Source organism: Phoenix dactylifera, chromosome 8 (assembly GCF_051530095.1).
Source record: "Phoenix dactylifera cultivar Ajwa chromosome 8, Ajwa_hap1_PhDact_Kaust_v1.1, whole genome shotgun sequence".
Lineage (NCBI taxonomy): Eukaryota > Viridiplantae > Streptophyta > Magnoliopsida > Arecales > Arecaceae > Phoenix > Phoenix dactylifera.
In genome coordinates this window covers 14,873,475-14,886,139 of record NC_143197.1, presented here as the reverse complement: position 1 = coordinate 14,886,139, position 12,665 = coordinate 14,873,475, and the positions used below count along the sequence as shown (strand labels likewise).

Below are 12,665 nucleotides of genomic sequence, written 5' to 3'. Positions count from 1 at the left end.
TGTATCTTGTCTCTGCCCACCGAGTCCTAATTCGACTAGGAGCCAATAACAACGTCGAAACCAACTCAAATCGGAAACAAAAGAACCGAAGCGCCTTTATAAACGCGTCCTCCTCTGTCCTTTGGTCATCGTTCAGGGAGTCGGCGACAAAGGAAGGCCAACCCCATGGAGCACCAGAAGAAGGAAGCCATGAAGACCTTGGAGCAAGCCGAAGAATTGTTCAAAGCCAACGATTTACAAGGCGCACTGATGCGGGCATACAAAGCTCGAGGCCTCTTGCCCTCCTTCCCCGGTGTCCTTAACGTGCTAGTCGCCTACCACGTCCATGTCGCTGCCAGGGAAAAAAAGCTACCGTCCGGGGAGACCGACTGGTACTATGTCCTCATCGTCCGACCGTCGTCCCACCCCGAGGTGATCAAGAGGAATTACAAGATCGTCCGCCACCTCACCCACCCTGGAAAGAACAAGTATGCCGCCGCCGAAGGTGCTTTCAAGCTAGTCGAGCAAGCTTGGAGATGCATAAATTCTTCCACCACCAGTCCGGAATCCCAAATCACAACATCTCGTCGACATCCACCACCGCCTCCCGCTCGGTCTGGCGATGCCAAACCGAAACCAGCCACCAGGAATTCTGATGGCAAATTGGTATGTCCGCATTGCCAAGCAGAGTTTGGTTGCAACATTGCAGTCGAGAGCCCTGTGCTTTGCAAGTGCCAGAGCTACCACAGTTGCGCCGTGATTACACCGGAAAACAAGTTCACGGGTTCTTCTCTTCCTCCTCGGCCGGGCACAGCACAAGACGCCACCTTCACTCAGCCCTCTTCGTCGCAGTCGAGCATATCGAACTTTCTGCTGTGCCCCTTCTGCGCGACTCGGAATAGCTACACATTAATTGATGGCCTCTGCCGCATCACTTGCAAGCAATGTGGCGTTCCTTCTTCCATCAAAATGGATGGTGCTTCCTCCAACAAAAGCGATCAAACTGGTGGTGCCTCGCCGCCGAGTTCGCAAACCGGCATAGCAATGTGCCGAAAGTGCTGCAATCCGTATCACGGTGAGATACCGATCAGCCGGCGGATCCTTCGGAGGTGCAAGCTGTGTGGTTCATGGGCTTCCATCAAGCTGGAGATCAAGCAAATCACTGTTTACGATGATCAGCGGCGCACACCGGCTGCCGACCTGCCGAACCAAACTACTCCTGTGGCTCCAGGTGGTGGTGCCAAGCCTTCAGATTCGCCGACTGCCGGAGATTTGGTTCGTTGACCCTATGTAATGGGGAATAAAGTGTAATGGAGATGGAAGGGCCGGAAACATTTTTTGCGATGCCCTTGTAATAGACATAGGAGAAATTTGTTAGTTATTGAACTTTAATTTTAGTTTTTTTCATCTTTATCACGATAGTTAGGAATGTTTGAGGGATTTTTTTTTAATCAATTTATGTCATTATGTTCATGCATATTATGATTGAAATATTGAACTTTTTCCGTACAATCTGAGAAGAACACTCAATTATATAACTATGGTTTAAGTCAATCTGATAGACTGCATGCCATCACGTTACGATACAAAGACATGTCACCGCAAACAATCAGCAGCCACCATCATCTTCCGGACGAGCAGAAGAGAGATAAATTCTCAGCCGTTCCACAAAAAGAGGCATCGGTAAATGGACCTATTTGCAACCTGAAAAAATAAGTGGACCTATTTACGGTGACAACATACAACAGAAGCCACCGCTGCTACTTTGATCATACAAGCCATGGAAAATGGTTGGCGCAGTATTGCGACGGATCATGATCAGCATCCTAGTGTATCCCTCTCACTGCTAAATGTACACATAACACTGAACAAAGTTTCAATAAATAATAAAAGGAGAAAGCCACTCGATGAACAATCTGGGCATAATATGCAGCTAGCCAACAGCATAACTTGAAAAGTACTGGAGAACAATTTGACAGGGCATTTTGTCTGCATGGAAGAGTCAGCAACAGAATAATCAGGGCCTTCCTCGCAATAATAATTATTAGTGCTATTAAGCAACTACCCCTGGAAATAAATTTTCTATGGATTAAGTGCAGTCTGTCGAATCATTCTTCCAAAGTTCAACTTTTCCTTTCTCACCGAATAGTTCCAACACTCTGAACTTCTGAGTGCTTAGAAAAAAGACTGAATAAAAAAGAAACCAACATAGAACATGAGTAGATTATCCATAGTTGATTACCAGGACTTACATTACCTTCGAACTGGATCTCCAAGGAATTGCTCCAAATTCTCAGAGCTGAACACGTTAGAAGCTGTGCATTCTGGTCTATTCGGCATAACATGGAGTTGATACTTAATAAACCTCTAGAGACAGAAAACATGTTATTTGTCCAAGGGGAAAAATATACTACGGCTACACTAAAAGCATATATCCGATACCTCGTAAAGAACTTCGGATTTCCATTTACCAAAGAAAAGGCTGAGGAATTCAGAAGGAAAAGAGTACAAGTTATTTAACCGCTGATATCAAGCATCAATCAAATTTTGTTTAGAAATTAGCATCAGGTGTATCCACAAGCTAAGTATAATCTCATGAAATTAGCACATTTAATAACAGATGTTCTTTTCATAAATTCAACCAAACAAATGCAAGGAACAAGTAGTCCTACGTTAGTTGCGTTGGTAGAACTATGAACGTGACTTACCCACATTCGAAGAACTAGTAATTCAACCATTCTCATACTTTGCTCTATTTTGCGCATGCTGCCTCGCAATTTTTTAATTTGACACATACATCTGCAATTGTTCCGTCATCCAATGCCCAAACCACAACTTTGTTCGCTCTTACATCAGAGTCCTTAAACAAATTGGATCGTGTTAGACAACACTAAAAAAGGAAATATGGTACCAAAAATTTAGAATTGAGCTAACGCCAAGATCACCTAGTCGAAGTGTGAGGGACCATGTCCCACATCTGGCTTTGCTGGCAGATCATCCATAATTTAGATGAGATGTCAGCCGCATCACCTGCATCATCTCATTGTGGTGCATGGGTATCTTCAGCTGCATCTGGAGAATCGTGTGCATGCACTGGCGCATCCTCTTGATCCTGCTGAGAACCCTCATACTCACCATGAATCTCCAACACCAGGACAACCTGTAATTTCATATGATATGTGCATCAGAACAACACTGTGGATGATTTTTTTTTTTTTTTTGCCAAAAACGGAAGTATTATACCCAATGTGTATGAAGACACAGCTAAGGGGATCAAAATACAAAATATTCTGGAGAGCACTAGGCAACTCTGCCTCACCCATCCATAAGTGTCCCTCCGAATGGTCAGCAACAAAAAAAAGCCACCCAATCGGCTGCCCGTTAACCTCCCGATAAACATGCTTCGCTTGAATGGCCAGCCTATCCCGAACCATGGCCCGGATATCTCTCAATAATGGATGGTAATCGCGGATCTCCTGGAGGTCCGCAGAATTCACCTAATGATCGTCGTAGGAAATTATAATAGATGATGTCAAGATCATACAAGATAAGGGGAAATAAAGAGTTCTTGATCAGTCAATGGAAGGGGACATATTGATTGAGCAGTGAGAAAATGGTAAAAGATGGGGAGAGGAGGAAGAAGAGATTTCTCACCGTTGAAATATTCAAATTTTCAACAAGCGTTTTAAATTTAACAAAGCAAGTAAAGACATCAGCTTTGCGTTGTAAAGGAAAGAGCCATGTGAAACGAGAAAAATCATCGATAAATAAAACATAGTACAAGCTGCCGGTTAAAGATTTGGTAGCACAGGACCAAACATCAGAATGAACTAGCTCTAAAGGAGACATAGAAACTCTAGTAGACTCAGCAAAGGGAAGCTGCTTAGCCTTGCCAAGTTGGCAGGATTCACATATGCTCTCTTTATTCAACAAACCAGAAACAGGAAGCTTATGACTTGACAAAACATGACTTAAAATAGAATGAGATGGATGACCCAATCTCGAATGCCAAATTCCAAAGGGAACTCTTACGCCGAGAAAGACCGTTGGATTGTTGTGATTTTTGAGTATTGTTTTCCCTAAGCGAATAGGATATAGACCTCCTTCACTTTTGCCCTCGAGCATTGTCATGCCTGTCCGCATGTCCTTTACAAAAAAAATGAGAATCAGTGAGTACAAAATAGCAATGGTTATCCTGACAAAATTGATTAATGGACAAGAGATTGGCTAAAGCTTTAGGACAGTGAAGGACATGTGGAAGTGTTATTTTTTTATTGTGTAAGGGAAAGAATATAGGGCCAGTATTTGCAACTGTTAAACCTGTACCGTTACCAACAGCAATAGTATCACCACCGGTGTAAGGCTAATGCAGGGAAAGGTTTTCAAGATTTGCAGTTATGTGCTGGTTGGCACCAGAATCGGCATACCAAGTATCATCTTCTGGGGGAGAAGAGCGTCGAGCCACCATTGCAGCAAGTTGAGTAACAGGAATGCACCCTTGGTAAGAGTGATCCAGACGTTTGAAACAATCAAGTGCACCATGACCATATTTACCACAAATTTGACATTTCTCACGATTATCTTGGAATATCTGAGCACCCTGCTTGTGAGAACCAGAGGAAGACCCTGAATTGGGTTTTGGGCTGTAGTTGCGCTGAGGAGCTCTGGTGTTGTTGCCTTGCTTCTGTTTGAAGTTACTTGAGGAGTTGTTGTTGTTGGATGGCCGAGAAAATTGTTGGTTGTTATACTTTGCCACCATAGCAAACCTACCTTCCGGTTGTACAGTTTGCAGGTGTTGTTCCAAGAGATCCTCATGAGCAAGAAGCTCAGATTGGAAGTCCTCAAAGGAGAGAGCCTGTTGGCGAGTAGCAAAGGAGAATGATGAGATAAATGATGTGTATGATGAAGTCAGACCACTTACAATATAGCCAATCAGGTCATCATCTGCTACTGGTTTGCCAACAGCAGCTAACAGATCAGCAATGACCTTGGCATTGTCTAGATAATCTTGACAAGAAGAAGAGCCTTGGCGCAGTGTTTGGAGTTGACGTTTCAGACGAGCAATATGAGAAGCTGACTGCGACGCAAACCGTTGGGATAGAGAAACCCAAGCCTGACGTGCAGTAGTAATACTATACTGGGTGGAGAGAACCTTAGGAGCCAGTGTAGCATTGATGATGCTAAGAATAAACTGGTCCTTCTTATGCTAGAGGGTATAGGCAGAGTTGACAGATTTAGAAGTTCCATCCTCAGATGAAAGAAATTCTTCAGGAGCGGTGCTAGAACCGTCCCCAAAACTCCAGAGATCATTAGACTTCAGCATAGGGGTGAACTGTGCAAGCCAAGGAAGATACGAAATGGGACCATCCAACTTGACAGAAATAAGTTGTCCAATATTAGGAGCAACGAAGGCAACAAAATTCTCAGAAGAAGAAGCCATAGGATTGAAAGGATAAAAAAAAAAGAGGTTTTGCGTTTGCAGAAATAGCTTTGATACCATGTAAAATATTTAGCTTCCCAAGACGATCAATATGCATTGATGTTCACAATTTATACAATTGTTTCTCACGTTTTACGTGATGTATAGTTCAATAAATCTCGCTATTTCGGGTACAACAAAATCAGAACAGATTATGATCTGGTAGAAACTGAATTGACTTTGTCATCTTCAGATCTTTGCCTGTGATCAGCTGAGATGTGGTCAGTACCACTAACAAGGGCAACGTTGAACTCTCTTCGCATGTCTCCAAGTACTCCTTGGATTCTCTTCTCCCACGCCATATCTCTCTTGGAAAGCAGAACTATTTGTTTTCTTTGTCATGGATATTATTTACTACTCTGACTAGGAATAGGAGAGCGGTCCGCATCACCAGGTGCCAAGACGACGTCCTCCGGATTGGGATCAACTACAACGGTCGCATACTGCCCTCGTCGTCGAACCCACTCCGAGAAGAAAGAAGAGAGAAGCAAAGATGGAGGCTGTGGTTTCAAATCACAAGCATCCCTGCTGTATGCATTGAGACACAATAGGGTGGCGTCTTGTCCATTCCAAGAAGGAGTCAGGTCAGTCCCGTTCCACCGGAACTAAATTGTTGGAATACGGGTGCGTCCCATCAGAGCCATGTTGAGGGAAAAGCTGCTGCCCTTGAGGAACAACAGACTGCTGGAGAATACTCCATTGTGGCCACCTCGAGCTGTCACTAATGGAGCTCAACAAGGAACACCCTCATAAAAAGATCTTGGACATGAAGGACAACCTCCTTATGTAGGGTTGCTTCAATGGATAGTGGGATAGCTCTATGATACTGTCACGTAGTTCAAGTATCACGTGGACAAAAGTGCGCAGGGTCTTTTAGAAGTTGTAATGAGTTAGGTAGCTACGATCATGAGATTATTTGTAAACCAGCAAGAGAACCCAGATAGCTAAACAAGTTGAAAAGTTGGTTGCAATTTTGGTTGATTAGCATCGGTCGCCTCGTTTGTCTTATAATACTTTTGTCTATTCAAATATCTGAAAGTAGTCCCCAGATGGTTAGCAAACAGTCGGGTCATGACTTGCAATATAGAAATGTGAAGATTTTGGAGAGGCTTGATTTATAGAAACTCATGTCCAAGGCCGAATTCTATTCAAAGAAACTTCTGTAAAGAAGTTGTACTCCCAATAGTATTACCGAGCTCGAATTGTGCTCATTAGTCAACTTAAGCTAGGATTTAGCCAACATAACTTGTTTTAGGTTAGCATTGAGTCGACCTATGATTTATGTATTAGTTGGGTCACTTCATGACTCGATCCATTAACTGGTGTTTGTTGGGGTGATCTGTCTTGAAATCAAAGTCTCTTATGAAGATGGTTCGAATCTACAAAGCAAAGCTAAATGGAATTTTGGATCCATTATAGTTCACATATGAACGAGTTTCGTAGATGAGCTCATGCATGTAAATTGTTGTATATATAGATTATAATTGTTGTAATGCTATTATATGCTTTACATGGATTGTGGAGCGATATTCATTCTTTACATAAAAAAAGGTTGCATGTTGGTGTTTTCATGTCCACATGCATGTACCTGAGCATGTCTAAGAAAATCAGTAGTGCAGTAAGCTGAGCATTAAGTAGCCGTCTTTCAAATACTTCCAAACTTGGTTATGGTGGGTTTGATGTCAATTGGACTTGGATATTGGGATTGAAGTAACTAGCTATTAATTCTATATGATTTTATCCCAACCCAACTAGGGTCTTGGACTTAATTCCTAGCTCTTTGCTTGCCTGACATTTTATAGTTAGCTCTTGCCTATCTAGAAGAAATATTTTGGAGAGAAAGGGGTCCATCTGCCAGTGCGAGGGGACGCTATATAGAGCGTGTCACGCAGGCTGGAGCTCACTAAATGGCACCTTCATCGATAGAATAGGAAGTGGTGGGCAACATCTTCTGGAGACTGGAGGAGGTGGAGGTCGTGAGTAAGTAGGCATCAGTGGAACTAGGAGGTGTTGATGATGGCTCCGGTCTGCACCCATTTTTCTCATATTTGGCGACATAGTAGGCATCGGTGGCTCATGGGCCATCCTTCATGTTCATCGGGAGCAATCCCTTCGCGGCGGGTCGGCAGCGGGGAGCTGTGTGGGTAGGAGGGTTGGGGGATGGATAAGGTTAGGGTTGAAATTTAGAGGTAGATTTTTTTTATAAGAGTGAGGATAATGACAGAACAACATTACATAAAATCTCTATATCAACTGACAAGTAAGCACTTTCGGTGAACTATATCCTCATCAACTGATAAGTAGGCACTGCAAGAGAGAGCTTTAACCCTAATTGAAAGAAGGATGTGTTTACATTGCAATAGTGTGAGAAATTTAGGATTGATATTACAACAATTAGATATGTGAGGGAATATTTACAAATTCATACAAAATATAGGACGTTATTTTTTTGGCCTATTTACTAAGATCTGGAGTTCTTGAACTACAATGGCTACTACGATAATTCTTTTTCTGTGTTCCGCTACAACGTCATTATGGCTGTGGGGCATATGTTTAAGACATTATTTTTGCAAACACTAAGCTGTAAAATGTCACCTTTTGCAAACAGTAAATGGTCACTTTCATTTTCTCCGCCCGATCAAAATTTAGAACGTAGCGAGTAAGAGAGAGTAATCACTAGATCTTGGCATTTGTTGGGTGAGGGCTAGTTCGGGCCTAGCCCTGGGTCTATATCAAGACAATGTTGCCTAATTTGGCCCGAGAGAGGGTTAGAGAGAGGGGGGAGGGAATGCGATGGAATCGTCAGTAAAATTTCCGCTTTTAAATCATTTCGGTTGATAGATCTCAATTCTCATTATTATCCTTTCCATAATATGGTAGCCACATTGTCTCCTATAACGACCAAAGTGCTATGTCTAGTTAAAATCATTTTACAGGAGTGGTCTGGTCAGCATCGAATAATAAGGGTGATGCAAAATACTCCTGCTGCTGTTGGTCAGGCAGCATCAGGTGATATTTGATTTTATTTCTTTTATTGGTGACATTATAATATTCTTTATGATGACATTTGTATTCTGTCCTGTCTGGCTTAATAGACAAGCCCAAGGGTCTAGATTTGCCTCAGAAGGGCCGCATCATGCGGTCTGGTCCTGACAGGTGCGCAGAATCTGTTTATCTGCTTTAAGGGCTCGAGAAGCATTATAACCTTTTTATTAATTTAATTTACATAATCAATATATAATATTTGATCGGTGGCTAAATATTTCTTTTAATTACAAAATCAGAATAAGATGTGGTCCTAATCAACTTTAACTCAGGTATGTCTGATGTTAGTTAACAGTTTCCACCTAAAACTAACGAAAGGTGCAAAACAGAACAAAGATTCATTTGTGTGTTTATTCATAACTTACTAGCCTGGTAGTTGAACAACCTTATAGCTTGCATCGACACCAAGCCTTGTGGATTGCATATGGCCCTCGATAGTGTTTCCGGTCTTTCTTTTAATTCATGTATGTTTGTTAATCCAACAAAATTAGGCTAAGCTCCCTCTCATTTTTCATGTGCAGAATTCACTAAACGATTTGTATAATGATCATTATAAAGCCATTTTGTACCTTGTAAGTGCAACTCTAGCAAGTCATTATGTATATTATGTGTACTGGCCGGCTGGGAAATTCGAGTAGTAGAATATTTGCGTAACAATCCTGTGACAAAAATTGGCAGTATATATGATAGCACGTGTCTGTTAATGTATAAGAAACTTCAAACTGAAAAAGGTGAAACCAGAACTTCTGTTACTTCACGTAAACCTTTTGTGTAAACTTGCGTGCTGCAACTCCTGATATCCCTGTGTTTATGTAGTCATGTGTGTGGGTGAGATGGCAACTAATTAAGAAAGATGAAGAACATGTAACCAGTTTTTTTGGCGCAATTGGGAAGGTATGGACAGCTGATGAAAAATATTTTGATGTTGTAACTGGCTTGAGGTATGTAATACTTATTTCTCATAAATTGCTAACTTGGTAGAAGCATATGTGATGTGTTGTTATACGAGGTAGCATGCTCGTTTTATGATTTTAATGCACTTAGGTAATGGATAAATCCCTTGAACATTATCTTTTCCAAGAATAATGTCTTATATAAGGTTATATGACTGCAAATTCCAGTGATAGCAGCCCTGCTTATATCTATCTAGCAATAGAGGCCTTAGCTGATGGTGGGGTGGCTGCTGGTCTTCCTCGAGATCTTGCTCTTGGTCTTGCTTCTCAAACGGTAAGTATAATAATCTTTTTAAATCAAATTTCATTAAAACATTTCTTATACTCATCAACATGTAATGCACTAGCCACGGTTATACTTATTATATTTATTTTGTGAGTGGTTGCTTGCAGGTTCTTCCTCTGATCTTCATACAATAAAAAAGGACAAGTAGCATGAATTTTCCCTTAGCACATGTAAATTAACTTGCAGTGAGGGATCTGAACATGGAAGGTAACATGCCATAACATGTAGCGTACATGAACTTTTTGTATAGGTTCTGGGTGCCGCAGCCACAGTTAACCTTACTGGAAAACATCCTGGTCAGTTGAAGGATGCGGTTACATCTTCTACAGGGACCACTATAGCTGGGATTCAGGAATTAGAAAGAGATGCATTCCGTGGCACCCTGATAAATGTTGTTGTTGCAGCCACAAGATGGTGCCGAGAATTATCACAAACATACCAAGTGGCTTTTGGTATGTCGTTACTGCATAACCTGTACAACAGTCTTGCTTAATCGTGCATGCATATTTTTATGAAAGAAAAAGTTGGAAGCTTTCTGCATTAATATTACCAAATATTTTGGTATATCAACTTTATCAATGTGAAAGCATTGTTGCAAAGGATTTATTTATAATGTTGAAAATTCTTGGATGAATTGAACAATTAATTCTACAGTCGTGTTAAATTAGGGTTTTGATTTGAGACTAAAGTCATGACTATCTTCACTGAACTATAACATGCTTATTCCACATCCGAGAATTGCATGAGATATCCTGCATTAGCAGGTCAACATGCAAGGCCTTCTGTCTATGATGTGATTAGTTTATTTAATATCCAGTGTTAGGTTCCTAGTTAAAGTTCTACAATTTCCTAAACAACTGCGAAGTGGTTGAATTTATCTTTCGGATGGTCATGTGAAATAATTGTTTTGTTCTGACCATTCAATCATATATACAAAGTCACATCATAAATCTCTTAATTGTCAGTCTAAATAAACAAATATAATTCTTACCACAACACTTAATCACTTGCAAAAAGAGTAATCATTTATTCAATACATGCTCCGCAATAAGAATGTAATCTATTTTGTGTCTGCAATAATGCTGCAAGAAACAACCATCTTGGGATTTTATAAATTTCAGATAGAGATAACACACTTTTGGGGCCACTGTATTGGCATTTGTTAATTACATCTTTGAATTATTTCTTGGATTACAGGTTGGAAGCCCAGAGGCAATATCACATTCTGGATTAACAATAACAAACAGAATATAAACAAGTGGAGATGATAAATAATATTGGACAGGGGTATTAGGTCCTTAAATCTAGAGTCTAGTGCTGTCACTTTTTTTTTTTTTTTTTTTGGTAAATGCGGCATTTTATATAAGTGCTGTCACTTTTAATGTCTATTTGTTGACTTTGCCTTTCTGCCATAAGACTCTTACAAGCTCGATTCTTTAAGGAGAGGGTTGAAACATAACTTCGGAATATATATGCTTTGGAATGTCCGCCCGTTTACAGGCATTCCATAGACCTATGCTCTAGTGGTAATGATTCAGAGACTTCAGGACACTTGGTGATGCACAACAAATCAGAAAAGTGGCCTTTCTCCAACTTATTGGGGTTGGAAATAGACTTAACCAATAATTTCCATCAATATAAGGACTCTGGATGGTATGTTTGGTTCCATGAAAGTTTGAAGTTCGTATAAGTCTTCTGTCTGATAAGAATCCCATGCTCAAAACTATGGTTGTCAGTATAGGACTGCATCAATCCGTACAGGATGCACGGACTCACACCAGTAGGGGACTGATACTTTTGTGAAAGTTGGTGAAGACTAACTACTACAAATGAACCGGGTCCTTATGAACCTTGAGTTCAATTTGATAACAGACCTGTTCATTTGGTAAATGAGTCAAGCTCAACTCCACTTTTATGCGAGGCTTGTTGTTGTTGTTTTTCACCAATGAGGGGAAGCTTGGGCTTGGCTTGAGACTTCTTGTTTACATGGCACATGACTTAAGCTTGAACAACTCTATCTAGCTTATCTTGTGAGCTTGATAAATCCTGCTCTTTTACGACTGGTCTGAGATTGAACAACATAAAGCTAATTTCCCTTTATAATTACTTAAACTTAATTTTATTGTTGTTGTTGGCCAAGTCCATTGACAGCCCTTGGTATCTTTATTATATTATTTGATTCGTTTGGCATTCTCTAGCCTTAAAAATCTCATTAGAAAAATCTATGGAAGAGAGCAACCAATTTTGTTCTATTATTTTCCATTCTTTTTGTTGCTGGAAATTGGACCCGGGGGCGATCGTCCGTCGAGGAGGGGGAGCTATCGGCGAACACGAGGGAGTGGTGGTCCGTCGGCGGGCGGCGTCCTCTGTCTGGGTGCCTGCAGAAAAGCCGGTGGCCGGGTCTTCCGGCGCCGGCCCTCCGATGCTTAAGTCAGAGGGGGCAAAATAGTGTTCAAAGAAAATGGGAGCAGTAGTGTTTTTTCTCTCTCTCTGTTCCCCCCCTCCCCCCGCCCTTGAGAAGCATGGTTCCCTTTTATAGGGGGGGTTTACCTGCGATGTGACCGGGCAAGGCCGTCGTACAGCTCGGCACGTTGCTTGATCTGGTGCACGGACAAGTAAATAATTACACTGATGTCGGAGGTAAGGCCGTCGTACTGTTAGATGTATGCCCTAGAAGCCAATCTGGCTGACACATTATTAATTCTAGGGACATAATTTTGTACTTGACTATTTATTATTGAATAAATAAAAGGCATCTTTTCATTCATATTGTTTATGTGTCTATGAATCGTCCAAGAAATTAATAAGATGATGATACATATTCTCAAGAGTTGAGAATTTGAGCCATGTATCATTGGTGATTAATTTCTAAATGCTCCTGATCAATGGATCATCACGAGGACGGTGATCGATCCGATCAGTG

General features: G+C 41.2%; 1 pseudogene; it reads left to right on the top strand.

The window, feature by feature from the left end:
• The first annotated feature begins 7,957 nt into the window (after nucleotides 1-7,957).
• On the top strand, nucleotides 7,958-10,235 carry LOC120104834 (pyrroline-5-carboxylate reductase-like; annotated as a pseudogene).
• Nucleotides 10,236-12,665: the final 2,430 nt, after the last annotated feature.